The following is a 13,078-nucleotide window of genomic DNA, read 5'->3' as shown; positions in this document are numbered from 1 at the left end:
TCTGCACACAGCCAGGCAGAGGCGGGCATCCCCCTCCCCGCACTCCCCCCTTTAAGTGCTCACGGCTCCCCGGGCCCGTGGGGAGATGGTTATTATTTACCAAATGACTGAGTGCTATTTTTACTCGCTTCTGCACTGGGAGCAGAGGCAGAGCCGGAATACAAATCACTGCGCCTCTCCCCTCCCGGCTGTGGATGGCAGCGCTGCCTCCAGCGCTTATAGGGGGGCTCAGGGGCGGGGGTGGGAACGACTGTGAAGGCTCTAACTAAACGTCTTGATGCACTCATCGAGTGCTGCTTATTTAAGAATCTCACCCGTATTATAACCAACTCGTCCGGTTGCATTTTGGCTCTGGATGTGCCGAACACGGACACGTTTCCCAGCCGGGGCTCCCGGAGCCGTGCCGTCAGTCTGCAGAGCGATGCACCGGAGGTTCCCCGCTGCTGCGTGCTGCTAAAACGGGGGCAAAGCCGCAGCAGCTCCGTGCTGGGGATCCCGGGCTTCCATGCTGACGTAGGGAAGGCTGCGCAGCCTCAGCTCGCCGAGGAGCTGGGTGAGAGAAGGACGGGGGTTTCTGAGTTAACTGCAGCAAGCAGAGAGCAGGACGGTGCTGTCGCAGCACCCAAGGGTAGCAGCCCAAAATCTACTCACGAACAGCTTCTGCATGCATGTGGCGAGGGCGGCATCACCGTGCAAAGAGAGGGGATGGCACAGCCGACAGAGCGAGCATGCCGGGCAGCATCGTGCGTTGGAGCCAGCATCTCCAGGAGGGGAAACGCAGAAGGGCAGTCAGTACAACCAGCCCCATCCCTTGCCTCTCCCCAAAGCTCTTGCCTCGCTAACTAACAAGCAGCACAGATCATTTTTGCAGCTGCTTTTTGGGTGTCTTCGCCTTCATTTTCTCAGCTTTTTACTGCGGGGATTTAATTTCCTTCAGTGTCAGACTCTGGAACAAAGGAGGAATAGGACATCCTCTCCTCCCACATCCTGTGCTGCAGCCTCTGAGGAACACAGAGCCGACCTATGCCACTGCCGTTGGCTGTGCTGCCTTGGAGGTGGCACGCTGTAACTGCAGCCCACACCTCACCCTGAGCCCCCTCCGCTCATTGGCATCTCGGTCCCATTGCACCAAACTCAGCGTCTGTATTTCCAAATGCCATTTAGCTGCTTTAGTGCCTCAGCATCCTTGAATACGAAATGACTTGTCCAGAAGCAGTGGCCACTCTCACACCACATGAATGTGCCCAGGTTTCACAAATTCATCCTCTGAATCTTTCCCCAAATTGGATAGCAGCATGCACAGATATGCCAAAACAAGAATATACATAAGATACTTTGGTCATCTAATCTGCCTTCCTTACAGAGGAATAAATTGCCACCACCTCCATGAAGAACACAAACAGCAGAGAGCTATGTGATGAAGCTTGTTGTCTTCAAAGGAAGGGCAATCCTGCAGGCAGTTGTGCCACCCAGACTTGGCACCTCTGGTGGCATCTGCCTCTCTCTAGTGAATACAGGAGAGGAGGGTCTCATGGATGAAGGCTGGCATTAGCCTCACACTCCCACCTATAAAGGGCAATGGGGTTAAAAACAACGGGATGCTCACCCACTGCAGAGTGGGGTCAGCCAAGGACTGTGCACGGGGAAACTTGCTCTCTGCAAAATAAACCACAGAGCGAGGGAAGAAACAATATAAATGTCTGAAATAAATGTCTTATCTCAGCAAAAGTAGGGGTGAGTAAAAGCCTGCAGGGGATTGCCAATGAGATGTTTGGATCAGATCTGTATCTAGCTCTGCCTATATGTCATCAACTATTTGTCTAATGTGGTTTGCTCGGCTGTTAGCTTGTTTTCAGAAGCAGTCTCACAAAGTGGAGATAACTCAGCCCATGTAAGGAATCTGATCCCTCTCCATTACACTCCTGGTGACTTCTGAAGGCTTGGAATCAAACAGGCCTCACAAATGTAAAGGAATCAAGGCTGTTGGTCACTCTCCTTGAAATTTCAGCTGGCTGCACCCAGTGTACTTTACAGGAACTGGACAGGGGACCAAGAGGTGAGCCAGTCACCACCTGAGCATGGCACATCCAGGACTTACAGCACCTCCATGCCTATGGATGCTCATCCCCAAGGACCCCTGCTGCCACTTGGGCACGAGCTCTGCAGGTTACATGGGGAGGGTCAGCTCAGCCTTTGGAGCAGAGCAGCCTCCCTGCCTTTTTGTTCCAGTGCCTCACACCAGCTGATCCCATCCAGCAACCATTTCTCTTACTTTTTCCATTCATCTGCATAATTTCACAAGTCTTGCAGGGTCTTAACATCTTTGAGATACCTGCTTTTCTGCCAGCCTTTGTTCAGATCGGCAAATCAGCTCTGAAACTTTCAGAAGACAAAAGACAGAAAGCAAGCTGTGATAAACCTCACCCCATTAGGAGCTCAGGCAGAAAAAAGTACCAAAAAGGCTTCATAGAACCACGGGCACGGCTCATGTAATTTAATTTAGCTTCCCCTCATTGTTCCATGTGGACACGCACATATTACTGCGCTAAATGTGTGACATCAAATACAGACTCAGAGGCTAGAATCAGTATATGGTGCAAGCTTTTGGCTATATATATATATATATATATAAAATTAAAATATCCATGCAGAGAAGAGTCAGAAGAAGCAACGTGTGAGGATGTGCAGTCATGGAGGCTTCACACACAGCCCTCATCCTCACACATCCAGACTACAAACAGTGACTACAAATTAGCTGAGCTATTTTTGCTACAGACAGAAACAAGAGAATGAACAAAGCTACTGTAGTTTCTATTTTAAGGACTCAGGACACCCTCAGATGCTGTAAAGACAGAGGAGGAATATGTATGTGTGAGCGTGCTTTTAGAGCTCCAGCTCTTTGAAACCCTGTGGTAATGGAAGAGAGATGCTATGCAAACATGTTTGTTAAATATTATAAATACAGCAAGAAAATGTGTAAATGTTAATTAGAATACATAACACAACAAATTCAGTTCTGATATCTGCCCTCAATGGCTCAGCCAGGGGTGCTTGGGGAAGGCAGTCCTGGCATGGGCACAGTGTGGCCCCTTCTGCCCCAGCCCCACTGGGTCGTCACACACTCTGCCTAGCTCAGAGCCAGCAAGCCCTTCTTTAACACAATCTCACCTCTGTGGCCCCCAGAGACCATTCACATGCTCAGATATGAGCTGCAAAAACTTAAGCACACTGCCAGTGGGATCCTTAGCTTTGTACTGATTGCTGAGGTCTGTAACTCATCAGAGTTCCAGGAAACAGATAACACAAGGGTGAAATAACAGAACTGCTATTGCTAACTTGATAATCATTGAGATGTAGAAAACCAGTGGAAAGGCTGAAACACTAGGAAACGAGCAGGAAAAAAATACAGAGAGACTTGCTGCATTACATTAATTTTATGTCAATGCAGAGGGAGTGAGAACAATGCAAGCTCTCCAGAGCATGTGGGTTGTAGGCTGAGCCTGAGCTCCGAGCTCACTGGCAGTGCCAACCTGCCCTGGAAGAGACACACATCTCTGTCATGCCTCAGTTTCCCCACGTCCCTTAGCCTCGGCACTGCTTTCCCGTGTCCCTGGCTGTACCTTGTCCCAGGCTGGTTGATGGACAGGAGTGCACAAAAAGCAGCAAAAGCAAAAGGCGGCAGCTCCTGCGGCTTGCCGAACGGCTCAGAGCAAAAGTCCATTTAAATCTCAAGCGTGTCCCCCGAGGCCAGCGCCAGGTACAGAGAGAAAGATACAAGCAAACCGTAGCAGGGAGCAGCACGGTAATTTGCACGCTGGCTCCCTTATTTCCCCTGTGAGCTCCTGCCTGGCATGTCCATCAGTGGGAGAACTCAATCAGCCCCTGCAGCAGCGTGCTGCTGGTGACGCTGCGAGCATCCTTCATTGCTCTCAAGGTAGTGGCACAGCCCCCAGCACTGCCTTTGCCTTTCTGAAGGCTGAGGCAAGGTTTTGAGGTGCTGTCTCTCCCCTCCGATGCATGGGTTGCTTGGCTACATAGCCACTGCTCATTTAGCTGGCAGCCATACCGATATGATGTACAAGTAAACTTTTAAATTCACGTTGCCTGGCCCTGGTCAGCTCGGCTGCTGTTTTACCCCCAAGTGAGGAAAACCCTCCGAGAGGAGATTCCATCATGACTCCAAATCTTCCACTCCGCAGCAGCTTTTAGACAGCACTGCCTGCCCCGTGGGCAGGAAGGCTCTTTGCTTACTGCAGTTACACAGGGCAATAAATACCGAATTCTCAGTCCTGCCCACTACATGAATTACGATGTGCTGCACCACACTCTGACACTTCCAGCAGAGAAGCGCAGAGGGCAGATGCCTCCAGATGTGATTTTTAATTTCCTTTGCTGGGGATAATGTTTTCTTGTTTTAGCAACATGCGTTCAAAGCATCCCAGTTCCCATAGCAACTCCCTGCTTCCATTTAGATGTCATTTCTCATCCCATCCCGTCAGAATTAGACATCTCCTCGCAGAAGTTTTGAAGAAATGTCTTTCTCAAATATATATTTATTAGAGGCAGTGTATGCCAGTGTTCTTTACTGACATGTTTTTTGGCGATTTGCAGCCTACAGTGGAGAGAGCTGTCTCCAGAATATGTTGGCTGCCACGCTGCCTTTTTTCTGCCTGTTTTCAGCAAAGACTCTCTCTTTTTACTTGCCACATAAAAGCCAGAACCTGCTTTTTCTTGTCTTCTTTTTTCCCCTCAGTCCCTTGTTCCCATCACTCCCCTGTGCCCAGCTCCTTGCTGACACAGGGGTTGCCCGTGAGTTCTGCAAACACACTGTAGGAACCCAGTACTGGGCAGGGGCTGAGCCAGACTCCGTTCCACACAGTTTTCTGTACCCATCTCTCTCAGGCTCTGATGCAGCAAAGGGCAGTGGCAGAGCCACAGCATCAACCTCCAAGGAAAGCTGCATTCCCAGGGCAAGTGATGTTCAGAGATCCCCTCTTCACCTGCAGGAATAGCACTGCAGCAGGCCTCAGAACACTTACACAAGAAAAAAAAACAGTAAAAATACAAAAAAAAGGATTGCAAAATAGAAACTATTGCAACAGCCCCTCAGCCTTGGAAGGGAGAGTAGAGCAGCATCAGGAGCTCCAGTCCCCTTTCTGCCTCCAGCTGCTTTGGCCCTGACGCACCTCAAGGGAAGAGATGAGGGAGAGGAGTGGTGGTGATGCTGTGCCCTGTATCACAGTCAGTGACCCCTGCTTGCACCATATCCAGCACCTCCCACCAGTGCACAGCACAGAGGCGGTGCTGGTCTTGGAGGGCATCCTGGCAGGAAACCACATCAGAGCTCCCTAATAGAGCTGTAACATCGCAGCTTCAAATTGCCTGCCACCAGGAGACAAATCCAGGCAGGCAAATCACTGAGAGCCGCAAGGATCCAGCTGACAGAGCTAATCCCAGATACGTTTAAATGAAAATGCCCAGGGAGCCTCACTCAGACCCTACACGACCACTGAAGCTCACTGCTCTGCTCCATTCTTGGTTGCAGCCTGAGCAGAAAGCACAAAACAAGGCAGAGAATAGGGAGCAGGCCCCACTAGCCCTCAGTAATGCTTCTGCTCATGTAATCACAGACACCATACAGATAAATGTTACCACAGTCCCCCAGAGAAATTGCTCCATGTTTTCTTAGCCCAGCCTCCAGCAGGGACATGCAGCCCAGGGGACACTTCTTGCTGACTCCAGGCTTCACATTAATTGTGCCGTCCCACCAGCCATTAATCAAATGTCTTCCACTGGCATTTTTATTGAAAATCAATTTAATAAAGTAGGTGGGAGTCCACATGCTTCCATAACACCAGATAAATATTCATGGAGGCTTGTGCTGCTTTAGCTAAACGAGATTTTTAAAATTAACTGGTGCAATTCCCATGCTCCTTAATATAAAGCTTGGCTTGCCCTTGTTCAGGGCACTCAGTGGCATACCAAGGAACAGTATGCTTTCAGGCTGACACCTTTTGACAAGGATGCTGTCATTGGTATGATGACTCTGCTGGGGTCACTGTGACCTGGTGCAAATCCCCAGAACCACAGCTGGATTCAGGAGAACTACCTGGAGTGCAAACCTCACATTAAGCCACTAACAGTGTGGCCGCCATTTCTACCTCCACGGGTGTGCCATTTGATTTATGCTTTTCCCTCCTTGTTTAAGCAACTGTTGTGCTCCAAAAGCAAATGAAAGCCATGGGAAATTCTTCTCCTGGATGCTTATTGAAGAAGGTGAAAAGCAACCAAGCTAACACATCGGTGAAACACACCCACACAACGCTTCGAAGTGCACAGGGCACAAGGGCTGGGAGCAGAGCCAAGCACCAGGCTCAGTCCCACGGGGACCACCTCTCTTCTGTAGCACCTGCAGCCAGCATTCACCCTGGGGCAGCCCCTTGCTGCAGGACAGCAGTGCCCAAGGCCCCTTCCTGCAGCTCTCCCCCTCAAAGGCAGCTATTAGCGTCCAGATGGAAGCAAGTAAAACCTGACACATTGATCAAATTTAGTAGAAAGGTGGGATCCAGACAGCCCTTATCAGTGTGGGACTTCTACGGTGTCTAACAGCTTCATTGTTAACTGGAGCAGCGAGGAGCTGCGGCTTCCAAAAAACAGCAATGCAGGGCAATTCAGCTGCTGCCAGGACTGCTGTCACGTTATCCTAGTGATACCCTTCTCTTGAAAGGCAGTTCTTTGGAAATCAAGTGCATCATCATTTTGCCTCTGCTATTAACGCAAACTGACTTGTTTTCATCGTTTCAGCCTCGACCTAATTCCCCGTGCACGCGCTCCCTACAGCGGCTCAGATCTCTGGACAGGATTTGCTTTCTCTGTGCTTTCGTGACATGGAGGCTGTGACTAGTCCCAGACAGCCTAGGACTGAGAAGAAGGTGCAAAGAGCACTCCCTGTCCTCCCGAGGCAGCGACAACCTTGTTTCCAATGCCCCAGCTCCAGGCTGGAGATGAATACAGCCCACAAACTGCAACCCTACCTCCTTCCCCTTATCCCCAGAGGTGAACAGTATCCACTTTCTAACTCTACGTGAGTCCAGTCACTGAGTTCCTCCTCATCCACATCATCCGCCGTGGGGACAGTCCTGCAAAACCCTGAGCCTGCTGATCCGCCCCTGTTGAAGCAGCTGTCCTTCCAAGAGATCACCCGTGCTGGAGACAAACTGCCTGTCAGCAAACAGCATTAAACACAGGGTATCATATTCAACAGATAATGGCATGCTTTTAGTTTATTCTCTCTTGGATGCAGGTCACACAGCTAATGTCATCTCCAAACACCGAAATCTTGGATGTGAAAAGGTAAAGCTTAATTGCCTTGAACAGCAACTCTTGTATTGACTCCAGCAGCAGGCCCATAAATATTAATACAGCTATATTTAGCCCCTTTCAATTATACATACAAAATTAAATATCTTTCTGGGAACAAATCAGTCAGGATAGGGTTTGGGGTTTCTTCTTCCCCTTTTTAATGCATTGTGCATCAAAATAATAATTCTAATACAGCTGTGGATTAAAAAAAAAAAGAAAAACAACAAAACAGTGGATGGAGGCAAAGGCTTGAAAATACTTCCACCTGCCTCAAACAACCATTCAGCACACATTCACACCAACTGCACACTCCTAACCCACCCCATCTTCTTCTCTCCCTTCTCATCTGCTCCCTTCAGTCCCATCCCTGCCTGGGTAGAGGCGGGTTCCCACCTACACCACGGCCATGCCCAAGCAGTGCCTTCTGCAGCCGAGGAGCTTCTCGTTTGTACAAAAATCACATAGCTACCCTCCTGATGTGCAAATTAATTATACGTCGCTTTCCTTGCCAAAGTGGACCTAATGGTATTAGTCTTACATGACAAAGAAAAGCCATCAGAAAGGCTTTCTCGTAATGACAGTGAGATCGATGGGAGAAGAAGAGCTGAGGTTTCATACTTTTGTTCTTTAATGCTCTCACAGGCAGTCAGGATCCTTTTCTAGGAAAAGATTTTTCCAAATTCTTAGCATGAGAACAGGTACATCTCTCCAGAGGGAAGGGCTCTAATCTCTCTAACTGGAACACCTCTAATTTAATTCCCACATGTGCAAGTCCCTCTGTAGAAAACAACGTCTGGAACGAGAAGTTTACACCCTCATTTTTGGCAGAACAGTGGCTGTTAAGTGGCTAACACGGCACTCACAGCACTACAGGAGACGTCCCTTCAGGTAAGCATGAATTCAGGACTGCAAAAATCAAACCTGCTCTGTGTGAATGCAGATCACTTCCTCAATGCAGAGCCTTTGCCATATTCCCCCTTTGCAAACTGCCGTGTGTGGAGGTTCCTTCTTTTCTTTATTGTCATTGCATCCCTTCCCTTAGAAAGTTTACCAGAATTGCAACTCATCCTTTCAAAAAAGAAGCACCTGAAATTACTTTTGCAGTTGAAATAATGCCTCCTGAATTTTCAATTTATTTCGCTCCAGCCGTGAATCATCCCATCCACTGATTCAATCTGAACTTTGTCATCAATGGGATTTTCCAGTCGACTTGAGAAAAAAAAACACTTGCTTTACCCATGTTGTTGGTTTGAATTATGCTATTCTAGAAAGTAAAGTGAACAGGATGTCCTTTTCTCACAAAGCAAATTGCAGATTCAGAACTAAGCTATGCCCTATGTTTGCAATTAGCAGTACACCACAAAAGTGTTTCTTTTTTTTAAAGAACCATTAGTGGCATGTCTTTCAGAGTCGCACTTTTGAAGGTTAGGATGCAGAGACAAATAAATCAGCAGAGTAAATTCCTGGCCCCACCAGACTAAGTGAGAGTTTTGCTATTTACTGACAACAAAGTAAGAATTTTACTTTAAGCAGAGCTTGGCTAAGGGAACCCATAGGCTCAGCCCACACAGCCTTGTAGCAGCTCACTTCCCAAAGCCCCACAAACAATACTTTGATTTAATCAGATAATAATCCTTAAACAAACAAAACAGCATTAACACACTACTGGTCTAAATCAGCAGCATCAATCCCCTTGTCACAAGGAGCCATGAAGATGTGATTTGAACTCTCCCTCCAGATGGAACTGGTCTGAAATCCACCACCAGCACAGTCAGTGACTTTTCCTCATCAAGCAGACACAATTGGTGCCTCTGTGTAGATACATGAATTGCTGCAAGCATTTTGTCTTCTAGCGCAATGAATAAAATAACTGCTCTTTCCTCAATATCTGACCAGTTGTTTCAACACCAATTTCCCAGAATTAACCAATTAAAGTTGTTTTTAAACTCAGTAGAAGCTAATAAAAAGAAAAAATCTTATTTCACAATCTGAATTAAAGACACATTACAAATCCCTTACATGGGACTGAACGGATGGAAGCTCTAATAAATGTCTAGCTGCCATGGTCCAACAGATCAATAAAGACATCCTTGTAAGCAGTTTATAGCCATCTATAACACCATCTACTAATGTTCTTAGAACCACTGAACACATGTTCAGCATGCTTATACACCAGCTCATGCCTTCCAGAGTCATCATAAACAAATGGCATCATCCTATCTCTAGCTCATACCCACAGCTTCCCCTCTGGGGAGGGACGAGCTGCCTGATCTCAGCATTGGCTTCGGACAAGTCTAGGACCGAAGCTTTGAGAGGTATTCCAGTATAAATGAGTTGGGTACAAAGTCCTCCAAAAACTTACTCTCCTGGAAAAATGTCTCAACCTTTGGGAAAATCTTGCTAACATGCATATATGCACAGTGGGGTAAGTGGCTTGGGACACACTCCTCATTGCAAATTAGTAAATAAAGTAGTAAATAAAATAGTAAATTAAGGTAGTGTCTAAAAAAGGCACCCAAAGCAGCTTGAGAAACACCTTTACCCTCTCCAGTTCCCTGCAACCTGAAGGCTTGGTCACTCCCCCATGAAGAACCAAGGTGACCAAGGACAGCTTCATCAATGGGGATCACTTAGCTGCACAGTTCCTGCCTGGACAGGGCTGCTGGCAGGGACCCACACGGTGTCTGTCCCACCTGCCCCTGCCCCCAAGGGACACGGCACTGATTTGAAGCCCAGGTGCTGCTTTGTACTGGCAGTGATGAATCTTTTCACGATGGGTTTCTGACCCCTCCGGAATGTTTGTGATATCCCTGAAGCTCTGATACAAGTCTGTTGCCCTAAGCAAATTCATAACTTATTTAAGAGTCACCCTTAGGCATAGCTGTCAAGTCCATATTCCTCACTCGCCTTCTGATGTGTACATGCCTTTACACACTGAGCTCCCTCTCCCTCTACACCAGGGGTTTAAACAGCAGCACCAGGGATTTCTGCACAAGAGAGGGGAGCATCAGGGGCTGTGCAAATCCATGGCAAAGCTGCCTTCAGAGAGCTGCACTCAAGGGGAAAGCAACCTTTTTTTTTTTTTTTCCCCCCTGTATTTGGTCATAGATCTTAACTTCAGAAATTTGACAAGACGGAGCAGGGTCCCTGTTGCCCAGAAAGGTAAATAGAAGAAATCACTGCTCAGGCAATGTTTCAGCTTCAAATTAAAACTCATCAAGGAATCTCAGACAAAGACAAAAAGCTGAGATAAGACATGGATTTTCCTCTAAGAAAGAGGAAAATTCCTCCCCAGAGTAATCAATGCAAGGCATGAAGTCAGATCAGAGAGAAAAGATGAGAAGTTAGGAGAGGTGGAATATTAAGGCAGAGAAACAGATTAAGCATAGCTCTGAAATCCTGGAAATCAAAACAAAACACAACGGACCACTGGGCTTGTCATCTAATGCTTCTCCTGCACAAACAACAGATCGAGATAATGTTTATGACATGAGTTGTAGGTAGCTTTATGACACACAGGTGAAAAACAGCACCTTGGAGAGTAAAGGAGCTCGAGGGCAGAGAGAACCCAGCCCCCCTGGTTCCTGGAATCAGCTGCAGGGAGCACTTCTGTAATTCTTTCATTCTATCTCAGCCCCTCTGCCTGGATGGCCATGTAATAACTGAGAAGCCGTTACCTGCAGGAGGTCATGACAAGAAGACAGAGGCACTGGGTGTAACACACTGAGCGGCTCACAGGAGTGTGTCAACATAGATGGAGCCACTCTGAACCCAAGACCAAAACATTTGGCCATCAGCACTTGAGTTGGTGAAATATGAGTAGTAAAAGACTTTTGCTTGCTCAGAAGACATCATGCCAAACTGCACCATCAGTAAAACAAACAGAAAAAAACACTGAACCATGGAAAGAAAACAGGGAAAGCTCCAGTTGGGGTGCACTTCACTTAGAGAAGAATAAAGAGAATCTATTAGCAGGATAAATATTAACAGGTGGCTACAGATCAAAACCAATTGCAAGGCAGAGCTGACATAGCAAGCCCAGATAAAAGGCACCAGGGGTGCTTGTGTTGGGCATCCTTGATTTGAGTTCTGTACAAGAGGCAGAGCCTGAAAAACATTTGAGCCAAAGGGCTTCTGCGCTGAGCCCACTGCGAGCATGAAGATGTTGACAGCAAGGCATGAAGAACAACATCTCACTGGAAATGAGGAAGAGGAGGCAATCAATATCCCCAACTGTGAGGACACAAGATGGGACTTTCTCTCTGGCTGGGGGGACCCACTTGCTGCCAGCCCTGAGGATGATGCCCCGCCACCAGGGGAGAAGAGATCATAAGGGCCGCATACCTTGTTCTTAGTGAATGGCATTGCTTTAATCTAGCTGCTTGTGTTTGCTGATCCCTTGCCCTGCAGTAGGCTCCTAACCCTCATCACATCATGGGGACACAGACCAACAAGATGTCTGACCTGGTCCTGCTGATGGGGCAGTGTCTGGACAGACATATGTGGACTCCAGAGTGATGAAATAGGAGTTTTTCCAAGGAAATGCCACAAATTACCCTGAAAGTGATGCTGCATCCAGGTGGGAAAACAGCCATCGAGACCAGACCAACTGCTTAACATGCTACAAATTACTATTTAATTGCAGTTGGAGAAACTGGCTTATCCAGAAAGTTTGAAGTCCATCTCTTAAAAACTGCGACCTCGTGGACCTTCTCCTTGTGACAAAACCCTGCCCTTCTTGGCAGCCCCTAGGAAAGCCCAGCAGCTTTCTGGAGCGCAGTCTTCTCTGACCACCCAGTATGGGAGTTTAGTCCACCACTGCTCCAGACTCACTCAGAACCTCACACACTGAGCAGCACCTCAGACTCCCTCATCTCCTCCAAACCAGACAGCTTCGGAGGGTAAGGAGGCTGAGATGGGAGAAATCTTTCCCCTGCTTAGAAATGGCTATAGAAAGGCCCCTGTGCCTCCTCCCTGATAGAAAAGGGAAGAAACATTGAAACTCTCCATGTGATATTGCCAAAGAGCATTAAAAGGAAGGAAAAGGCTGTGAAAAGTCTGGAAACCTCCCATCTACTTCTCCCCTAGCATTCACAGGATCAGTGCATTTAAGTTGCAACAGAACAAACCCAACAACCACCAGATGGAAATAACGCTGCTGGAGGTGAGAGCTGCACAGGGACCATCGCTGAACCTCAAACAACCCAACGACAGGCACTATGACCTCTATGAGGTGAAGGTGTGGGCATCCAGCTGGCCGTGCAAGGACTGCAGAACACCAATCGCTCTTCACAGTAAGCAGCCAAAGCACACACACAGTTGTTGTGCATCAGTCATTCTCAGAGTGTTACTCAGTGTCCCATCACTCACATTCATGCCCTTCCTTTCCAGGTGTATGACATCTCTTCCTTCGTCAGCCAGCCCGACCCATTTCTCCTGGCCATAACTTCTCACTCCAACCCTTGCAGTAAGGCAAGCACCAGGTTCAAAGCAGAGGCCCTCTCTGCAGGAAGCCCCAGCAGCAAAGAGAATTTGTGAGCTATAAATAGGTGCCCCTCACCACAGCCCTGAGGGGCCAGGCAGAGCATCCATGCAATCCACCACTCCAGACTGAGAGGGTAGGCCAAAGCTGCCCATATAGAACCTCACTCTGCAGGAGATTTTCTTCTCCCACAAGGTTGGCCGTGACAACAGATGTCTCTACTCCCTCAGGGTC

The 13,078-nt window shown here is 47.9% G+C and overlaps 1 protein-coding gene across 2 annotated transcripts in view; it reads right to left on the bottom strand.

Annotated features, from left to right (window-relative positions):
- The window catches only part of LOC100543162 (gamma-aminobutyric acid receptor subunit alpha-3), a 58,524-nt gene that overhangs the window by 32,509 nt on the left and 12,937 nt on the right, over positions 1–13,078 (bottom strand). Inside the window, exon 1 of one of the 2 annotated variants that reach the window (XM_085230669.1) lies at positions 315–519. The exons of the other annotated variant lie outside the window; for it this stretch is intronic. The gene's annotated coding sequence lies outside the window, so the exon portion shown is untranslated. Of the gene's footprint in view, positions 1–314; positions 520–13,078 lie in introns of those variants that run through there. 2 annotated transcript variants of the gene reach the window in all.

Source organism: Meleagris gallopavo, chromosome 9 (genome assembly GCF_905368555.1).
Source record: "Meleagris gallopavo chromosome 9, MGAL_WU_HG_1.1, whole genome shotgun sequence".
Classification (NCBI taxonomy): Eukaryota; Metazoa; Chordata; class Aves; order Galliformes; family Phasianidae; genus Meleagris; species Meleagris gallopavo.
This window is presented reverse-complemented; position numbering and strand designations above follow the sequence as displayed.